This window comes from Mycteria americana, chromosome 2 (genome assembly GCF_035582795.1).
Source record: "Mycteria americana isolate JAX WOST 10 ecotype Jacksonville Zoo and Gardens chromosome 2, USCA_MyAme_1.0, whole genome shotgun sequence".
NCBI lineage: Eukaryota > Metazoa > Chordata > Aves > Ciconiiformes > Ciconiidae > Mycteria > Mycteria americana.
Genome location: NC_134366.1, coordinates 138,637,042 through 138,659,234, shown reverse-complemented (window position 1 = coordinate 138,659,234; position 22,193 = coordinate 138,637,042). Strand labels below are relative to the sequence as shown.

The 22,193-nt window shown below is 39.4% G+C and overlaps 1 protein-coding gene across 6 annotated transcripts in view; it reads left to right on the top strand.

Annotated features, from left to right (window-relative positions):
• Window positions 1-22,193, top strand: part of NCOA2 (nuclear receptor coactivator 2) — a 197,534-nt gene that overhangs the window by 88,006 nt on the left and 87,335 nt on the right. The window contains exon 4 of one of the 6 annotated variants that reach the window (XM_075494787.1): window positions 14,258-14,353. The exons of the other annotated variants lie outside the window; for them this stretch is intronic. The gene's annotated coding sequence lies outside the window, so the exon portion shown is untranslated. The remainder of the gene's footprint in view (window positions 1-14,257; window positions 14,354-22,193) is intronic. 6 annotated transcript variants of the gene reach the window in all.

Genomic DNA, 22,193 nt, shown 5'->3' with positions numbered 1-22,193 from the left:
AACTCGCTTAGTGCATGAGGGAAAGGCTGTGGATGTTGTCTACCTAGACTTTAGTAAAGCCTTTGACATGGTTTCCCACAGCATTCTCCTGGAGAAACTGGCTGCTCATGGCTTGGATGGGCGTACTCTTTGCTGGGTAAAAAACTGGATGGCCAAGCCCAAAGAGTTCTGGTGACTGTAGTCAAATCCAGTTGGCGGCCGGTCACAAGTGGTGTTCCCCAGGACTCGGTGTTGGGGCCAGTTCTGTTTAATATCTTTATCGATGATCTGGACAAGGGGATCGAGTGCACCCTCAGTAGGTTTGCAGATGACACCAAGTTGTGTGGGAGTGTTGATCTGCTTGAGGGTAGGAAGGCTCTGCAGAGGGACCTGGACAGGCTGGATCCATGGGCTGAGGCCAATTGTATGGGGTTTAACAAGGCCAAGTGCAAGGTCCTGCACTTGGGCCACAGCAACCCCATGCAACGCTACAGGCTTGGGGAAGAGTGGCTGGAAAGCTGCCCGGCGGAAAAGGACCTGGGGGTGTTGGTTGACAGCCGCCTGAATATGAGCCAGCAGTGTGCCCAGGTGGCCAAGGAGGCCAATAGCATCCTGGCTCATGTCAGAAACAGTGTGGCCAGCAGGACTAGGGAAGTGATCGTGCCCCTGTACTCAGCACTGGTGAGGCTGCACCTTGAATACTGTGTTCAGTTTTGTGCCCTTTGCTACAAGAAAGACATTGAGGTGCTGGAACGTGTCCAAAGGAGGGCAACGAAGCTGGTGAAGGGTCTAGAGCACAAGTCGTCTGAGGAGCGGCTGAGGGAACTGGGGCCTGGAGAAAAGAAGGGTCAGGGGAGACCTTATTGCTCTCTACAACTACCTGAAAGGAGGTTGTAGCGAGGTGGGTGTTGGTCTCTTCTCCCAAGTAACAAGTGACAGGATAAGAGGAAATGGCCTCAAGTTGCGCCAGGGGAGGTTTAGACTGGGTATTAGGAAAAATTTCGTCCCCGAAAGTGTTATCAAGCATTGGAAGAGGCTGCCCAGGGAAGTGGTTGAGTCACCATCCCTGGAGGTATTTGAATGATAAGTAGATGTGGTGCTTAGGGACATGGTTTAGTGGTGGACTTGGCAGTGCTAGGTTAACGGTTGGACTTGATGATCTTAAGACTCTTTTCCAATCTAAACGATTCTATGATATGCACATTTCGTTTTACTGTCTGAAGGACTCCATTTGCACAGAGAAATATATTTCATTTGGTCTTCTGAATTATTTTATATTTTGAAAGCTTAAAAAATTCTTTTCTCTAAACCAGATTGCTTTGCTGTGGATGACTTTATTGGAAAATAGCACATGCCTCCCTGCCTACTTTGCATTTGTTACCTAAATGGAGTAAATTCAGCTTGGAGAGGCTTGGAAAAAAAGAGAGGGATTTAAAATGATTCCCCTTTAATTAATCCCAGGAAAATTCTGGCAAATCTGTCTTGTCTTAGTGCATGCTGTATGTCTTTTAACTCCATTTCATTCTGATCACATAGACAAAAATCAGGTGGGGTTTTTTTTCTCACAATGAGACTTTGGTTTGTCAATAGCCAGATTTTGGGTTTACCTCATTTTAGCACACGCCGAATAAGGAGCATGTGTGGTTTGTGATTTTTTTTTTTTTTCTTCTTTTTAAAAGCTTGTTTTCTGTAAAGGAAACATTCCAATGGTGGCATTAGTTAAATCTAGCTTTGAAGCGCTGACCTTTTATGAAATAGTGTTTTACTACCAATTGTTATATGCCAGTGGTGATAACAGGGGTGATAATTTTTTCCCCCTGTAAAATATAAATCTTTGGTTTGTTTAAACATCATGTTATTTGAACAGAGTAAGCTCCCTCTGTGTCAAATTATTTTATGTTCTTTCTTTGGGGGGGGGGGGAGAGAAACAAACACAAGCAAAACAAAGAAACAACCGAAGGCTTATTTCTTTGTTATCTTTCTTGGCTAACACATAAGGACCTTAGGTCCTACTACTGCTGCACTTCAGAGGGCAGCTGAACAGATAATTTATGCGTGTTATATGCTTCTAAGTCCTCAGCAGTCTGAGACAACATAAGGACTCCATCCTGAAAAGTAAAGAACATTCTGATCTTACTCCAAGAAAGCATTTACACATAATCTGTACAGTTAAGGACATGAATGGAGCCTTGGACTTAACGTTAGGTAAGACAGTTCAGAGAATTGCAAGATTAAGTATTTAATCTGAAGTATTATTGCTGTGGTGTTAACTGACAAATAAACTGTTTTCCCACAGTGGTACATTCTCCTAAATACTCTCATGTTTATGTATTGATTTGGGGTTGCAATTAGACAGTTTTCTATACAAAGCTTTTTGCAGGTTTATTTTTTATTTAAAGTATTTTTCAGAAGTTAAAGTGAAATATTAACACCACAGGGAAACCACCACTTTTTAGCTCATGAAAATATAAGAGTATCTTTGATTTCCTAGAATTTTAAATGTGTCTCAGTTCTGTTTTACATAACTTAAGTCCTAGTAGTGTGCCTTCTTCTGGTAACGTTGCTGTAAGTAGAATCAGTCTTTCTAAAATGAGTTATTTTCTGGTTGGACTGTTCACAAGGTGCCATAAAATCAGTATCAGAAAATAATCTGCTAAAGTACCTCTCTGTACAATTCATATAATAGTATACTACAACTACTACTACTTTCTTCAAGTTCTGTCTGGTATCTGATGCGGTCTCCAAGAAATTCTCAGTGTGGAAGAGGACGGCATTGTTGATTCCTGTTCAGCAGATCCTCACAGCTCTGCCCGTGGACCAGTGCCCTTTCCAGGATGTTTGCACAAGATGATTCTGGGGTATTTCTGTACTGTCCTGGTACCATACTCGTAGAGTTAGGAATTTTTCCTCCTTTCCCCCCATGAATATGTTTGGACTTCTATATTTGTAAAAGAGCTAACATCCATCGTGCTCTCTCGTGAGTGTCATTGAAGATCAAGGCAGTATCTGACTGTTTTCATAGTGTCACTCTTAAGTTGCAACCTGAGGAAAAATGCAGCATGCCTGGTATTACCCACTTAAATACACCTGGCTTACTGAATGACCTTGAATAGGTCATTTTATTTCTCTGTTCATCCGGAGATCTATAAACTGCAGATAATAAAACATATATCCACCTTTGCAAAAGCTCTTTGAAATCCATGAGTAAAAAGTATCCCATAAGGTCAAAATATGAATTATTTATAGCTACATGACATGCACAGCATGCAGACTGTGGGGTTATAGAAATCCCGTCTGTTCCTTTTTCCCCTGAGAATAGAAGTCATACCTTCAGAGCTCTAGTTAGAGAAGAAGTATTAGTTGTATGAAATCTAATATAATCTTTATGTGTATGAGTATGTGATAATATTGAAACTTTGGTATCTCCAAGGAATTGGTTTCAAGTCTTAATACCTAGCTTCCTCTGACAAGTACAAATGCAGTTTTCAAAATAATAAACATTTAAAAAATAAAGAATGGATATGAGAAGATTAGAAAGAATAGTCAGAGGTGGGGGGAAGATTGGGTTTTGAAGTAAAGGCATCAGAATTTCATGGCATCAAAATTGTGGTAGGGTTTCTACAGGTAACAGATCACTTGACTGCCAGGTGATTACTAATACTCGTACCCATTATCCATTTCCTAATATTTGAAACGCCAGCAGTATGCTTTGAAAGAAACTGATTTTTCTTTTAGTATGTTTCCTAGAATTTGTTGTAGGCCCTACTTGTCATCAAAGTATAGAAGGGGAAAAAAGTTGTGTTCTCTGCTTACTGTTTATATTATTTATTTTATTAATTTAGGCATGTGTTATTCAATATAAGCTATATATATCTCTCTATATAAGAGATAGAGATATATATATATATATATAGGTAGATATAGATATAAAACATACAGAAAGCAAGAATAGGCATGTTGCAAGCCAGTTAGGGCTTTACACTTCAATGTGAACATCTTCAACTGTACTTGGAAATCAGTAGGCAACTAGCACAGGTTTTGAAGAACTGGTATACAAGTTCCTGCTGAGATATGCTACTTTAATAATTGGGTTTCTCTATATCAGTTTTGGCCTCTGAAATAGTTTAAGGAATGGTCTTCGGCAGAGCACACCTAAATTATCTAGGCTTGAGATCCATGACATTAGCATAAACTTAAAGTGCTTGGCCTTTAATCCAAGTCCAAATATTAGGTCAGAATTGTATCCAGCTAAATCCAAAAGAGCCTTTAACTATTTGGGATAGGCCCAGACTTTCTAATACTGACAACAGAGACAAGAGGGTTCTTGCACAGATTTTAAAACTCCCCTGGGGATAACAGACTCCTGGATAACTTTGGTTCTCTACTGCACTATTGGATGAAGTGCAGTTTTACAGCTGCAGTCACGTCCAGTTGGAAAGACTGGGGAGATGTTATTAGAAAGAAAACTGTGATGGAGAAGGGAAGCAGTGCTATGCCCAAGTAAGAGATTTTTGAGAAAATTGTTCAAAGAAAAATTACTTCTACATGTCTTAATACAGTAGGCCATAGTAAATTGTCTGGTTAAAAGGAGCCATCTGCTCGGAAGTATTTCTCTTCCTGTTGCCTTCCATCTTGGTTCTCTTCCATTACACTTTAGGCATCGTTTTGCTTGTTCTCTGTATTTATTTGATACTTTCATCTAGCCCTCCTCACAGCTGTAGAGTCTGAGAACTTTGGTAGTCTGATTCTTCTTATCTGCCCACTGCTCTGACTCTGCGAGCGGCTGAGGTACTACAGGCTATATATTAAGAAGGGTAATTCGTCTATATAAATTTACATATAACATAGGTATTAAGTGAGTGTGATGTATTAAAGATTGCAGGGATCCTGTGTCATGGAAGCTTCCTAAGTACCTAAAACCTAAATGAGTACTTCTTCACTTCCTCTTCTTTCTCCTTATTCTTCTCAGTAATCTCCATTGCAAATACAAATGTTAGGGTCAGTGTTATGTAGGGGTATACCTGGCTCAATATTCCCTTTGCTGTTTTTTCCCCTTGTATTATGAAATATTTAAACTCATAAAATAATGTTGCCACCGCAGAAGTTTTTTTAAAACCCTGCTTTATTAGGAAAGAACAACATTGCAGCCAGGAGCTGTAATCTCATATTACCTGGTTTTCTAAAATTTAGGCATTTTAATTGACCCTGTTACTTAATTCCCAATGCATCACTCATGACTTCCACTGGCGGCTCTCCCTTGTTGCTCCTCTCAGAAGGTGTTCTCACGTATACCCCTCCTCAGTGCCAACTAGTATATGCCTATATATAGTATGTACAGCTAGCATATTCAGAATTGTGTTAAATCCAAAGTCTCCAGACAGCAGGTAATTTAAGAAATTGCATCTCCCTTGGCTAATAGGGACATAGATGTGTGATTCTTTACTGGCTTCTTTCCAGTACTGGCTACTTTGCTTATCTAAAGTAAAATTTCTTTTACTTTAGATATGTTTGCCTACTGATCTGTTACTGCTTATATTTCTGGACGGTCATCACTGTGTGCTGCACTCACTCCCATGTAAGGGTAAAAAAAAAAAAAAAAAGAAAAAGTTGTTTTTTTGAAGGCCTTTCAAGAAAAGAAAATCCTTCAGTGGCCCCCTAATACCTTAACTTTCTTTGAACAGTAACATCAGCAAACACATTCAGTGTCAAGCATACTTATCAAGAGAATCACTCCAGTTTGAGAGCAAAACTCCCTGTAATATTAATTAATGGCCTTAGTTCACTTAAATTACATTGTATCCACCCCAGTTGGCTGTTGTTTGCGAGAACAAGTGATTGTCCCTGAACCTTGGCTCTGCTGAGCTAGGTTAGAAGCAGTTTCCAAAATCTGAGTGGCTATCAGAGTGTCTGTGTAGATGTTCCAAAACAACAGCATCCCAAACCCACAACTCCCATCATATGCAATAAAGAGAAAATCAACCTTCCAGTGCCCAGGACCCTCCACGGCCTTATCAGTCAAAATTAGCACCGCAGCATCATCTGTAAATCAGTTGATACAAATGCACGTCATAGAACAAAACCGCAAGATGGTCTTGAAATGTTGCTCAGCAAGTGAGGCAGGCTGGATTGCCCTTGGACAATGGCAGTGGCCGTACGCTTGGCGTTGAGGGTGGCCCCGTGGGGCATCTTGCTTCTCAGGTGGAGGCATACTTTGGAAGCACAGAGCACATCGGTTCTCTCACGGTTTCTTTCGTTGTCTGTTGGCTTGTGGTTGAATTTCTGACTTTTGAAAGCCACATATGACTTTACATCCAGATTATTTCACAGATCATATCTGTCTTTTTTTGCCATGCTGCTGTTAAAACTGCCAGCAAAATGTTCTCCGTGAGGCCTTTTTGTCTTGTTGTGTTGCATGCCCTGCCTATTTTCTCTGTAGTTTTGGGAAAGGAATTGCAAAGGAGAAAGGACAGTTAATTTCAGGGACTTTGCTGATCTCTTCTCAGAAGGATACCCTCTTCACTAGAGGTAAATGGCTTATACAATGTTATTTATTATTACATTATTAACTTGAAGCTTAGAAAACGTGGGTTCTTAAGAACCTGGGACAGGCAATTTGTAAAATCTAAATAACTTATAGATCTCATATTAAGGCTGATTTGCTAAGGGTTTTAAGAAATAGTCCTGTGAACTGTGAAGTACTGCAGTTTCAAGATGAGAGAGTCAAGACAACCATGTGTTTGAAAGATAAAGATGGGAGTCTCTTTGCCAAAAGCAAAGCAATGAAATAACTGTGTATTCTTTCAAACTTGACTTTTCTCCCCATTTAACTGACCTTGTATCATCTTGTGCTTCAGTACAACATGCTCAAGTGCAGTCTTTTAAGAAAATGAAATGTACCGTCCATATTGTTGATATTTTTGTTCGATTAAAGTAAGGTAATGCTTTTGAGATTGCTTTCGTGGAAAATTTAAAATGTGTAAACATGGTAGGGGCCACTAATTTTACATTGAAGGAAGAGCTGTCAGCCCTCCTATTTGCAGTTGGAAGCAGTTGTAATGTGCCTGCCGTCTATTTTCAAAGATTGCGTCTGACTTTAACTTTTCACATTGATGTACAATATAACATTGATATGTGTGTGTAGGAGTTCTCAGGATGGGACAGGATTTGCTATATGTTCTAAATATTTCAGATTAAAATGGTTTGAGCTGTATGCTGTTTCTGAGCCTTTTCCTTCAGTCATATCAATGCACCTACTTTGCAGTTCATTTTAGGGAAAACTTAAACTGAAGTTGAAAAGTAGATTTCTGTTTTGGAATTCAGTGTGTTGAACTTTTCTCGTAAGAGTTAGCAATAGACCCAAGTCCTGACATGTTTCCTCTCTTATCATAGACTTAAATATTCAGTGCTAACCACACTGGGGGTTATTTGAGATGGTGTAGCATTTCTGCTAGGAATTAGGTCTCTTAGAATGTTACGTCTCGTTTCTACTGCAAATGATCACCTGCATACCTAAATTTTGCTGTGACTTTATTTAGATGAAATGAGTATTGTCTTCCATGTTTTAATACTGCCATTTGTTATTACTGGCACTAGTAGCAAACCTGCACTTTTGTCAGACGAGAAGGGAACAAGTCCGGTTTCTGTTGAACACATAACTGTCATAGTTTTAAATATTCCTTAATACCCTACATTCAGTGATTGCCATTGTATTAGCACAAGGGGGTTGGTTTTATCTTTTATCCTCACCAAGTAAAATTCGAAGTTCTTGAATTTTCACAATACTTCAGTTAAATCTTAATTTTGTCACATCAAGCTCATTATAAAAAGGAGCACAGACCAATTGTCCTAAAGTTGATTTTTATTTCATATCAGAGTATTTAATTATTTAATTGTAAATCAAATTAATTCCAGCTGCTGCTAGTTTTCCTTTCACTTTTTTGTTTTACTTGGTAAGCTGCAGTCTCTGGCTCTTGGTTTTCTCATCAAATAGTGTTATCTCTGACAGCCCTTGTAGTTTTCAGTGCTTGGGCTCAGTTAAACAGGGTTTTTTTCATTATTCTGTCTGATACTGATAGAAATTATCACCTGAACACTTTAAAACTCCTAATAGAAAAGCTAACTTTCTTCAGTTTCTCTTCTGTACCTTGTATCATCCACTGATATTCTGGATGTTTAATAATACCAAAATTTGGGGCATGACCCTGCTTTACTGTGCACTAAATTCCTAATGGTTAAGGCAAGAGTTCAGTCCTCAGTGTTTACTGTTCATCACTGTTTACTGTTCAGCATTTACACTGACTTAGTGCTGTTTGATGTGTTTGCAAGATTTGGCTAGAGTGGATGATGCAGCATTAAATTAGCTTATTATTTATTCTCAAATTTGTAAAGAGCAACTATCCCTGTGTTCCAGTTTCTCCTATGTGAAGCTCGTTGTAAATCGGTAGTGTCTCCCTCCTTCAGTGAGGTCTCTTGGAGGGATGTGAAAGCCCAGAATTTCAGGGTCTGCAAGATACAGTCTCTGTGTGTTTCCTCCTTGCTGCTCATGGGAACTGGCTTTTCAAATGCACACCAATGTCTGCAAGCCACTAACAGTTAGAAGATGACTGCTGAACATGGATGAGGCAGGAGACTTTTATGACTTACTGGGTAATGGTAATTTTCTTTTCAGAGAGAGGTCTAGGTGCAGAGACCCACGTGTTCATCACCAGGTATGGTAGAGTAGTTTGCTGTATCCTGAACTAAAGGTAGAGGTCCCACTTGCATTAAACACAAGAGCAACTTTCTGTTTCAAGGAAAACCACAGGCAATGTATCAAATCTTGCCGAGTTCACACAGCGTTGCTGTTATGGCCAGATGGAGCATTATACTGTGCTGCCCTGCCTGGTTATCAGAGACCATGAAATTTCACCAAATGATTTCTTCCTTAATCCTCTACCTTGATTGAGCCATATGATGTCATTTAGAAATATATGTGTTTCTAGCTGAGACTACATGAAAGAAAATCTGCCTTACCCTTGGATGAATTACTATGATTTCATTCCATTATTAATAATAAACATTTTCTAGTCTGACTTTTGTCTAATTTAAACTTTTGTCTAATTAAAATCTCGGCCATTGAATCTTGCCAGCTGTTGGTCTGCAGATTTCAGGAACCTTTTATTATCAGTAGTCTTTTCCCATATAAGTACTTCTGTTCTGGGATGAGGTGAAATAAAGGGATTAAGCTGATTTTAAAAATATATTCACTGAAAGGCACTCTCTGTAGAGCTAAAAGTAGTTTCTTTAAAAAAAAAAAAATCCTGGATTCTTCATGATTTAGCTACATTCTGTTCAAAACGGATGGCAGCACTAGATGGTATTACATTTATGTAATGTATCGTGTTAATACAACATTTATTTCTGTGCTGTAGTATTTCCATTCTGGTTCTGGTTTTCTCTGCTTGCTCAACTTCCTGTGCTGAGTTCCTCTCATGTGCCGTCAGTGCGGATGGAAGCAACCCGCTGTCTTGAACTTGTCTCTCTGTGGGTTGAGGCCCATCTCCACCAGAGAGCATCTCGCTGTGTACAACCTGTAGAGAGCACCAGCAAGCACCCGAGGCAGAGACTCTGAGCAGAGGATCTGACCCTTTCTTAGTTTGCAAGAGGAGAAAGAGCTGAGCCAGGAGCTGACCATTTCCAGATCACTCTGAATGCCTTCTTAATTAAAGGTAAAGGAGTGAAGCAGTAAGGATTTAAAAAAAAGAAAAAAAAAGGAAAAAAAAAAAATCCCAACCATTACTCAAAAATCTCAGTAAACAGGCGTCATCAAACTTGTATTAAAAAAAAAAAAAGCTGCACAATTATCAATGGACATGCCCATACAGAACTTAATTGCTATATATAGCACACACCACAGTATTGAATTCTCCAGTTAGATATTGCAGAAACTTGCACACAGAAGTGGGTGGCTGGGTGCACACTTAGGAAGTTATGAGAGCCTTGGTAAGCTGTGTTCAAGAAGCACAGACATTTTCATACTACGAAGAGAAGTCAACAGTAATATCTCAGAGATTGGGAGAGGAGGGAGTGTCTTTTCATTGCCCTCATATGGGCAGAAATCACAAGGTACTTAGCACTGTAGGTATATGTACTGCTAATACAGAGACTGACTGTGAGAAATGCCAAGTGCTCCAATTCCAGTGGAAGTACATTTGATACGATTCTTGTGTCCCTCAAGAGGAGACGCAAAGGTCAGAAAAACTAGCTTTATTTACAGTATCCTATATATTTTTCCTCAGCTGGTAAAAGGAAAAAGAAAAATCTATTTAGTTTTTAGGTAGTGGTGGATTAGGAGTTCCTGAACTGGTAAAATGTTAATATCATTGACATGTAAGTCGACAGGTTTCCAGTTTTGACTTGAAAACCCTAACATTTTTGTTAGTGTTCAGATAGAGAAATTTAAAAAATTGACCTAACATTTGAAAGCTGTATGCTTGCTTCTACATTTATTGAAATGTAACACATGAAAAATCATTGCACTGTCTTTGTTCCTGACCTGAGCAGTAATACACTTACTGTGCTTCTTCTAAGTCTGTCCTAGTAGTTTCTGCTTGTTGTTCTCTGTGCCGGTGCAGGGCTTTGCCCTTCCAGTCTTCCTCACAAGCAGTACTTAGTGCTGCCTAGTCTGCTTTCCTAAAAGTCAGTGGCTTCTTGCCTTTAATAAAGCCTAGCGAGTCAGCTTTGTAATGTTTCAAACGCATTTTGAAGTGTCTTACTATTCTGCAGGGTAATCAAGGGTCGCCACCATAGCTGGCAATTATGGTACCTCTTTGGGTATTCCAGACTGAGAGAACTGAAGGGATTATGAAGGTGGAATTGGATCCTCCTGGATATGGTATAGAGGGTGAGAGAAAGAACTAAAAAAATCAAGTTTTGGGACTAAAAAGACTGAAATGATGTTTTGGGATTGCTTTACGGTCCTTGCCTCAGGTGCGGGTATGTTAGAAGAAGGGCAAACAACGCCAGATTGTGCCGTGGTACGTCCTTGTCTCTGCCCAAATCACTCTTTCTTAAGAGAAAATAAAGGAAGAAAAAGAAAACACAAACTCAAGAGAACTGTGAAATGCATGCAATGAAAGCAGTTTTCTGTTTATCAGTTTCAATTATTGGATCATCTTCAAACATAAATTGTAAATGTTTTAGTGAAGGTACAGCTTCCCTGTGTCTACTGCAAAGCCACCTGTGGCTGGGCAAACAAAATCATGAAGTATTAATGAAATTTATTTCTTAGAGAAGACTTAGATGAACCTCTTCTGCTGTGTAAGATGTTTGTCTTATCCTAATATGAAAAAATCTTTAGCAGTAGAATTAGTTTTAAAGGTCACCTGCTCATCCCCAAATTATGTGTACGGTTCCTGTGAAACTATTTAAAAGGAAGCAACAATTCTGTTGTTTCCATTGGAAGCATGTATTCACTGCCTGATAAACCAAAAAGCCTTTCTTCTTTTGCAGTTGGATGTTTCCTTATTTATATTCAGACTGGTGTTTTCTAACAGGAACATTTTTTCAGTCATTTCTTCTTTCCCTTTTTGTCTGTCTCGCAGTCAGTCTGTGCACTGCAGTGGTATGTTCCCTGTTCTCCATTCGCTTTGTCTGTACTCTGTTCTTCACTAAGCAATCTTTCTAACAACATCTGTATACTTTCACTCCTTTCAGTCTTCAATTCATATTTTATTGCTACAACGACCCTTTTCTGTTACCTCCTTTTTATTTACACCTAATTCCTTCCCTAACGCTGCTGTTATTGTGTTTGTGCTCACCATATTGTGTTGTCTTTGAATTTCTCATCTTATGATTCCTGTAAATATCAGCAGTACAGTTCTAGCTATGGTATCTGACTGGTATGCTCCCATTTTTTATGTTTTTCTTAGATTTGTACTTCACAAGTGAGGTATTTTGTGTGTGTGTGTGGTCTTGTGAAAGCTTGTTTTCCTTCTGGTGCTTGTCTATTAATATATTTTCCTGAATATCAGAGATGCTCTCTGTAATCTTCACAGTTTTTCCCACATTTGTATCATTTTCCAATTTAACCAGTATGTTTGATGCACCTTCCTTCAGCTAAGGAATTAATGTGGAATATACAAGTGGCAATTTGTTTTGATAAAAGAAATTTAAGATCGCAAAGCAGTTCTTGTTCTATTGGGCTTAAAGTTATATGTAGCTCTTAATAATGTTCATTTTGCTTACCCTATATAGTGTGGCACTTTGAGATGGAAGGACATCCTTAGAAGGAACTGGCAAAAACGAATATTCTATTTAGTGAATATGTTTATATGTTTTTCTGCTGAATATAGCGTATTATATAGTCTCCTTACGGAACCAGATTATCTCCTCCTGGATTTAGGATCTTTCTCACAGATTCCCTCTAAAGCATGGAAAAGGGAAGAGTAGAAAAAAGGATTCATGCTGCTGCAGGAGGGGCCCCGTTCCCGTTCTGTTTCCAGCTCCTCTGCCACAGAAAGGTTGTGCCTCAGCTTTGATCGTAGCCTTGGAGCAGGGATCCCCCAGAGCCTTGGGCAGGGCTGCTTTCCCGAGCAAGGCTGTCCCGAGAGAGAGGAGTAAACAGAAAAGGTGACGAGGCAACATTGGCAAAGGTGGTGTGTACGGGATAGCCACTATTTCCTCAGAATTTCCACCTTATTTTCCTATAAGTACAACCACAGTCTTCAACACTAACCTTTTCAGTTTCAGGAGAAACCGTAAGTTTATGATCAATCTTGTCTTTAAGGAGAATCATCTGGTGTAATGGGAAAAGGTGGAAGTAGAAGGAGAAAAGGAGATAATTCTGTTTCCCAGTTCAGATTGGGAAAGGGTAGGTACAAAGCTGCGGAAGTTGTTCTGTGGGCTTGAAAATTACTTTAGATGCTTTGTCCACAGCTTTCTTAAGCAGTTTAGAAACCCCAACGCTGAAATGTCAGGTGAAAGGCTACGCCGGTCCGTGCCCTCCTGCACTGCCCAGCGCTGTCGCGGGTGGACAGACCGGGGGGAATGAATTGGATGTCTTTATGCTGTGTGCCAAGGTAACAGGGAAATGGTGTGCCAGTGCGAAAGAGGAAAGGTTTGTTCTGCTTTCAGTCTGTGAAATGCTTCAGTGAAGGTACGACAGAGCAGTGTGGTTGCATGTATACTTTGCTTTTTACAAGTAGGAATCCTTCTGAACAGTGAGGAGCAAACCCACCTGGGGCTTGGCACTCTATCAGCAGGAGAGATGGGAACTCTGAAGCTTAGGTGGGCTTCCCCACTGGGCAGTGTATTTAAAAAATGCTTAAGATGATTGTCAGGGTACTGAGTTAAAGCAAGATAAATGGTGTTACTTTAAAAAAAAAAAAAAAAAAAAGAAGAAGAAAAAAGGAAGCACTCACACTGGAGGTTGTAGCACAAATCATTTGTTATTTGTGCTTTTTTGTATTTGCAGGAGAGTTGGGTGCTGGGAGGAGTCTGAACCATGAGATGTTGCTGAGAGGAGAGTATTTATTGCAGCAGAACTAAAATTACAGGCAAAACCTGAAAGTACTCTAGGGGAAAAAGAGTAATTCTAGCATGCCAGATATTCAGTATTAAGCATGCTTAATATTCAGTTTAGTCTCATATGACGTGTTTATGACCAGTGTGTGTGCCCCAACGAAGGCACTGCCTAAAAATGTATTCGTCAATTAGTTTCGGTGCAAGAAGTAGAGAGAGCGCACCTATTCCTCTTCTCCACCGACAGCACAATTTGCTTTTCGATAGAGGAAGATGCAAAATGATTCCAAGTGTGCCAGGTTTGGGTTTCTCCTGGAGTCGTACCCTTATAATCAGCAGAAGGGAGGGAGGGGAGTTACTCTGTCTATTATCATCAAGCTCTGCTAATGTAGCCCGGCCGCCACGTGACTGCAGAAAAGGCTATTATCTCAATGAAAAGGAAACTGCTTTTTAGAGCAGCAGCAGAACAGAAGCAGGAGGAATTTTCGAGTACTCCACCATGCTGGATTGTCAAAGGGGGATCTCTCTGATCAGCAGTTAGGGAAGGATTAGCGTGGCCAGTTTGTCAGCTGTCATTAGAAGCAGATGACAGAGATGATAAGCTGCTGTGTGCGCACGTCCTCACTCAGCATGTGCCTTGGTTTACATCAAGACATAACACTGGTTTGGGATAATGGAGAGCTGATATTTTTAAGGCTGTAAATTTACTGGTAATTGTCTCCTTTTTTTTTTTTTTTTTCTTCCCCCCTTTTTTTTCCCTCCTGTTTTTAATAAAAAGCCAGTGTGATGGATGGGGAATTTATCTACATCTTGATCTGAAGACACAGAAAAACTAGAGATCTGCCTTCAACTGCAAAGGCTGGAAGACGACAAGGTGTGTTTCTGAAGTGCCGTGACTTCATTGTTAGCGCTCTCTTTTTGCACGTTTGTGTGCTCCCATGTGTGCATCGTAGGTGTCTGGATGTTGAGGGGGTGGGAGAAGGGGCGAGGGGGGTGTTGGTTTGGGGGAGTGGGAGAAAGAGCTAATTTCTTTTTGAGCAACAGAGTTTAAAGGTAATGTTTCTAAATAACAAATACAAAGAAAATGTAAATTTGATTCTCCAGTGTCTGTAGTTTCCCCCCTTTTTAATGGCTACAGGTGTACTCGTGGTTGTCTGTGACAGTTTTATGGGTTTATGAGGCTAAATATATCTTAGTCAGTGCACAGGAAATATTTTTGTAAGCAAGTTTTCTGGCATCCAGAGTAATACACAAACCCATCTATATTTTCCCACTCTCAAGAGGAGGTGGAGCCCGAGAGTGTCTTTTTCATTGCAGTAATTACTATTCAGTATTCAGTAATTTCTATGCATATGAAAAAGTACAGAGTAAGTCAGATTGAGACATTTTTGCAGTAAAGCTTTCTCTTTCTGACCAAGAGCTTAAGTAGACAAAACACACTGAAACATTCGTAGTTGTTATATAACTTTCTCTATTCTTTAATCTTAATAGTTTTCTTTACAAGTATGCGATCCCGTAAACAGAATGACATTCACTTAATCTTCAGACCTCGTATTTATCTCATGGTTATGCATGCTGATGTCATTAAATATCTTGGCAGTATTTACCTTTCTTTTAACCTTGGGAGGGCAACATTTAGTATTGCAGATTAATTAAATAATAATATCCCCTGAAAAAGGTTATAGATGGTTACTTGTAGTAAGTGAAGCTAGTATGCAGTCTCTCCTGCTCAGGAAGTTCTTGCAAGCTTGTTGGCTTTATTTTCCTGTCGTACACAGCATTAAGCCCAGCATTGCTCTTTACCTCTCAGCAATAATTCTAATTCCAGACCACAACAAAAAGATGAAATTAAATGTTGTGATTTGTGTGAGAGTGCTGATCATCACTTCTCTAGAATTTTGCCTGCAAAGTTAAGGGCAGGATTGCAAAGATGCATGTAACTGGTCATTACTGCAGTGCACTGGCAGTTTGCAAAAAGTGTGTTTTCCTGGATACATATGGAAATAGTGGTGGTGACTATCATGCTTAGAATCCGTTTAATAATTAACTAAATACATACAGGAAATGCCTTAGTTTATTTTATTTAGGACTTTGAAAAACTCATGCTACTTTGAGATAGGAGGGGGGAAGGAAAATATTATTGTTTTTCAAATTAATGTAGTATGTGTTTGAAGAGGCTTTATTTCATACTGTGAGGGCAGAGCCAGAAGCATAAACAAGTTAGCGCTATTTATTTGCTTGTTCTCTTTTGTCTCGGTTTGATTATTTTAACTGCAGTATACCTACATTTTGATACAGAAGCCTGGGGCAGGCGGTGCCATTGAGTAGAGGCTTGAGAGCCTGTCACGTTCGCGGCACCAAATGTTGAAGCCGCAAGAACAATGAAACTTCCTCTCTGCTTCTTGTGTTTTCTTCCTTTATTTCATTACGGAAGATCTAACAAGATAGTGGGGGCTGAGTAGTGCTTACTGAAGTGTTGGCACCTATGTTTTGTAGAAAAATAGATTTTTGCTGCTTGTACAGTCATTTTGATTTACCTGATGCCTTTTGGGATGTATTAAGGGGGGAAATTTGAACAAAATCAACCTTTTCTGTAGACTGTGTTTTTCAGATGGCTCCGTGTTTGCACAAAACTCAAACTGGGGAGTTTTCTTTCATAAGCGATTTCTCACAGAAGGATGGTATGTAGCATATACAAAACTTCAAGTATGATCTTTGACCAGAGTAGTTTTGCTTGCCCACACTTCAAAATTCTATATGCTACTGTAGTAAACAAGGTTACACTAGTAACATTCAAAAGGTGTTGCGCTCTCTTTTTTTTTTTCTTTTTTTTTCTTTTTTGTGGTCATCTCTGTAAGGTAATTTCCTTGTGCAAGGAAGGAGGGAAGGCATGACTGCATTGCAAAATACACTGTGTTGTAAGAAAAAGCCCTTCTTGGAAAGTCTGAGCTAGAGGACTACTTTGAAAATTACATTTCATTCAGAGTTCTAAGCATAACGTTTAATAGCATGCCATTATGAACTCAACTGGCTGGTTAGATTTTGCAGCACCGTTTTACGTATTTATTTAGACTAGTAGCATGGAAAAAAAGGAGGAAAGGTGTGAAAACAACCTCGATTCTCAGAATCTACTTCATTAATAAATTGAGTAAATTTGTTAGCACACTACTATAGAATAGCCCTGTAATTGTAATAAGAAAATTGAATTAAGGCTGAGGACTGGCTCTACAAGCCAAGCTGTCTGAGCTGAGTGAAGAAGAACGTTTGTAAGTTGATAATCATCGTACCTGCAAGGAAATCCTGATGGAGTTGTCTTACTGCCTGCATTCCTCGTTAGCTTTTCTTACTTGCACATGTTCAGCTGTGGCAGGCCTAGATGGATGCCTGAATTGGGCTAAAAATTATTATTAACAGGTAAAGCTTTAGTCTCTGAAGGTGAGGGGTTAGGGGTAAGATTTGAAAGCCTGTGTCTTTCAGAAATGAGCTGCTCTCGATAGCCAGTAGTCTGTGGCTGACCCTGCGGGTAGTTTCCCTGACAGCCAGAGTTGTACAGCGAGGGACTGGGAAGGGCTGGCTGGGATGTGAGGGTAGAGAGCATAAGGAAGACAGCAGGAATTTGCTGAGGGTCCTAAATGAAGAAACTAACAAAGTTTATGATAAATTAACTTAATTTGCAGTGTGTGTTGTACCTGAATCTCCTCTTTGCTCTTCGCATGTCATTTTCTCCGATGCATGCTGTCCCCAAACAAACTTCATCAGGGTACTGTTGTGCTCTGATTTTCCATTCCCGATAGCATAGGCTGTTGTGTTTGAGCAACCATCCAACACAAGATTCTCGTGAAGAAAATTCTGTTAGAACTGCATGGTAATAAAATTATTTTTGTTGCTTTTCTTGAAGTTTTTTCAGGTGTTCAGTCCAACTAGTTTTAAAGGTGTGTTATTTTTTACTTCGGGGCAGTGTATTGCAGGCTTCTGGTCAACTCCTTCTATGAATGTAGTGGGTGTTTCTTCCCCTCTTTAGTAATTATATTTCATTATATTCCAAAATTAAACGTACTTGGAATATATGCTAATTCTTTCTTAGCACTTGTCATTCTTCTTTACCATAAATGGTTTCATTATTAACATAAATTAATTTCAGTTTCTTTTTACAAAGAGAATAAAATGGCTGATAATAGCATTCAGCTTTAATAGTAGAGTAACCTTGTTTTTCCTGGGCTGCAGGATACAAACATAGATGTGGCAGGCCTATGGAGTGATTTATGCCCTACAAAAGAGGGAAATAACAGTTTGACATCTTCCTCTAGTAGACTAGGAGGAAAATCCAAGCTTCAGTGAAGTCAGTGATAAAATTCTGATTTATTTCAGTTGAGTCATAACATCCCCTTAGAACTCTTCAATTTTTTCAAGAATGTCATTTCTGCTGTTAAGGGAGCTGTGGTAAAGCTTATAGGGTGTTCCCTGTAAGCATTGTGGAGGCCAAAGGTATATATGGATTTAAGAAGGAACGAGGCACAACTGAAGGTGGGTTCAGAGGGAGGAGGAAGGACAGCAACACCACAGCTAAGCTTGAACCACTGTCAGAGACAGAGAGAGGAGATACCAGGGGGAAAGATCATTCTGCAGCTGCCTTGTACTTTTTCCTGAGGCATCTGCTATTAGCTTCCATGACAGACTAGTCACTAACTAAACGTCTCTTTCATTTGACTAATACAGCCATTCCTATCTATGTTTTATTTGATCATAGTCTGTATTCATATATATGTATATGTGTATATATATATACACACACACACACACTTGTGGGTACAAAGCTTGTGTCCACAAGTTTATTCCTTGGCAGTTGACTAACTAAAGCAACAGGATTTTTATGAGTTGTGTTTTCCTTTTAAATGCTTTAAAATGACAATTAAACTTTCATCTTCTTTTGTACTGCTGGTTGCAGTATTTTACTAAAGCAAATAGAAGAGTATGAATGAAGACTGAATGAAATTTGAAGGCATTACTAATTGTTATTCCTGTTCACAGATCAGTTTTTAAACTCATGGATATATTAACATATGTGATTAGGGTGTACAGGCTACTATGGACATTTAATTTTTATCAAGTTAATCGTACTTTGTAAGCGTTTGCAAGACACTTGTGTGTGGCTCTGACATAATTTATTCTATTATTTTTTATTTTTGTGGTTAGTAACAATGTGCGTAGTTAGTACTCTCGATGCCTTTGCCAAGAGTTTAACACACATCTAATACGTGTCTGTATTAAGTACAAAACTGTAATTCTGTATGTTGGGAGATGGTACAAGTATAATCTTGTATGCATATAGCTGTATTTTCTCAAAAAGCATGTATTAAATTGGTTGTTCTTCAAACTTTAATAAGAAAAAAATAATAAAATTTTTTCTATTCCCAGCTCTGACACTGCTGCTCCAGTATAAAGGGATGATACTGGCATGGGTACCAGTATCAGCAGGAAGCAACTGCTGAGGGGAACTACCTGCTCATGCAAATACGGGATAGGAATAGGGGCCAAACCCCATCTGGTAACGTCTGGGACCACATCCTTGTCCCCAGGGCACCCTCTGGGACCAGGGCTGAGGCAAGCTGCCTTATAGGCTGAGGAGGACACTGAGTTTTCCAGGGGAGATGCTCTAAATGCATGTCAGAGGCAGAGAGGATGGGTAAGCCAGGCACCGTACTGAAGAGGGTGACTTGGGTATACAATTTCAAGAAGTGGTGCAGGGTTCTGAACCTTGCGTGGGCACCAACCGCATCCCTAACTGGCAGAGGATGTCAACGTGAAGTCGAATTCACCTCATAGCCAGCTGTTAACATTACTATGGCTGTAGCCATTTGTGGAGCTGAGTACTAGCATTTATATAACTTGAATATAGGGGTGTTTGACTTTGGTCTGTTGTTAACTTGCAACCTTCTGGAACAAAGAAGCTTGAATTCTTCATTCTTAAATTGAAACTTTATTGTTATACACTGTTAAACTAAATGCATGCTTATGAGAGCATCTCAGTATTTTAGAAGGAAGTGTGGTGTATGTAAGCGTGTCTTGTAGGTATGTGTGGAGTAGGTTATTCATTCACCATGATAACAATGTCAAAATGCGTAGAAATGCTTTAGATAATGTCTAGGTACACTTCCTGCAAATCAGAGTTTTAATTCAGTGCTTGGCATTCGAAAGAATGGCCTGAAGTTTCAACAAGTTTCCTAGTAATAGGTGGTTGGGTAGAAGAGAAAAAAAAACCCTCTTAGTGCTGCAGCTATGTGAAAATCAGAACCACGAGTTCAAGTTTTGCTTAGGCACCAGAGAAGACATATAGAGATGGGCTTTCTGAACTGCAGCAAAAATTTCAGTAAGACCATGTGTGTTCAGTAACAGTCCCTACTCCGGGACTGAAGGATCATTATTTTGATCACCAGGTTAGAGCTATGAAAGGTGCCATGCAACATAGGCACCTCTTGCTGAAGCTCCAGCGCAAGCTTGGGTTGCACATCAGATAGCACCTGAGCATGTAGAGATGCTAAGTTGATCCTGGTGACCAGGAGGACCAACACCTCACTAGCTGCGTGAAGTCATTGAAACTGAGGTTGAGAAGTGCTGGGACTCAAATTAAAATATGATAGGTTTGATATCTCTGTGTATAGGTTCGATAACTATGTATTACTTACTGTGTCAACTGATGCGGAAACACGATGCTGTAGTCTCTGGCTTGCCCTCTGCTTTTTACTTTTTATCCTTACGGAACCCAGTTTCCTGAGCTTTTTATTAATGGAATATGTTTTATCTAAAGTAAACAGACTGGTATTTGACAGGCAGTTAACTGGAGTTAAATCCTGATGTAGGCATGCCCACGGCACAGAGATGCGTAAATGCCTTTGTCTATTGTGATCGGTCTTATTTTTCTCACTGCTAAGATAGGCAGCTTGAATATCACACTGAGCTGTATAAGCTTACTGGTATTGTAAGTAATGTATACATTTGTATCGGTTACATTTATGAGATCAGAAAATGTTCCTGGATTTGAGTTTTTCCACAGTGGCTTACACTTGTGAGAGCAGTTGTTTCACTCTTCCCCTCTCTCTGGTCTGGTTTTCCCCTTGCTCTTTGGTGGTTTTGGGGGGGAAAGTTGGTGTGGGAATTTAAGTGGACATTTACATGAACTACAGGAGATTAAAGTAGTGGAGGAAGGGGGGGGGGGGGGCGGGGGATAAAAAAAAAAATCACAGTTTAACTTTTTGAAACAATTTTGAAACTGAGATTGGCAGAAGAGGATTCAGTAGGAGTTAAAATATGCTTAACTCACTGTTCCAGAAGTGCCATCAACTGGAAATGAAAGCTATTTAAATACGAAGTTTCCTATAATATTATCCTTTTCTATGTTGTTAGATTTGCTTCATTTTTCAGCTATGCTATTCACAAAGTTTCACTTTAAATCACAGTAGATTTGAAACACTGTGCTTCTAAATCATTCTCATAAGTAAAGTTGTTAATAATTGTGAACTGTAAGAAAAATTCTAGATTCAGTAAACATCTTATGTGGGAATTTAGATTCCTCCTTTTCCAGTGAAAATGCTTGCAGGCTTAATATTTTTTGCAGCCATAGTTTGATACTTATCAAATGCAACCTAGAAGGTTAAATGGTTTTAGAATGACTTTTGTTTTCTTTTATTTTTTCCTTTTTTCTTTTTTTTTTTTTTTTTTTAAACTTAGCTACCCACCACAAACAAAAGGATGCAAGAGTGACTTGCATCCCAAGTACATGGCATCCCAAAATACAATGTTCTGGCGTTGTATTTTGTTTTTTAATCTGGTGTTTCAAGGGGAGCTTTAGTGGTATTAAGCTGCATTTCTGTTGTCGATGAGTATTAAGAATCAGAAACAATTCTTGGTAACAAGAGAGAGGTAGAATCCCAAACCTGAAATTACAATACAGAGTCCTGAACAATGCTTTGCAGTAGTACCACCTGCCTCCTCTTTGACAGTGTTGTGGTGGAAACAGACCTTTGCCTCTTTAAAAGTGGAAATGGAGCAAACCTCTTGTATGCTATATAAAAAAAGGTACTTTCTTCCCCTGATATTTTTCTCTCTTGTCTTGTTAAAGCCTAGTCCTGCTATTCCTGGGCATATTAGAGGTGGCTGACGTAGGCTAATCCGTAAGCAGCTGAGTGAGTGGCTCTGTTAAGAGCCTTAGCCTGTGGGAATACAGAAGGTAGGAGCCATCTCACAGTGCTGGGGTCAGCCCGGAGGGGTTTTTGCAAAGTCTCAAGCAGAACCAGGGCTTTCTCAAACCTGTAGTTTTGTGTAGCTGAGAAAAACCTCTTTCTCCTTCACGACTTAGGTGGATTTTAAAGAAAGTCCTATTAAATACCAGTCTGTAACACTGAACATTAACGTTAGCCATTTATTTGGTTGTTACAGCATGTGTTAAAGAGCTGCTGCCGCCCATTTGCAGCCTAATGTGTTTATTAGACGGTCTTCCCAGTGGTATCTTGAAGTGTCTTTCAGCTAAAAAATTCATGAGCATTATTGGTTTTCAGGCTGCAAATGGAATATGTCTTCTTCTTACTGTCTAATACACCACTCTAAAGCCATTACACAGGAGTAAGGGGAAAGATATTGTTGAGGAAGGAGCCTTCAGCTTAAACATTTGTTTATAGTCTGTTACGGCTTTTTGTAGACTGAGCAAAAATGTGAGTAGT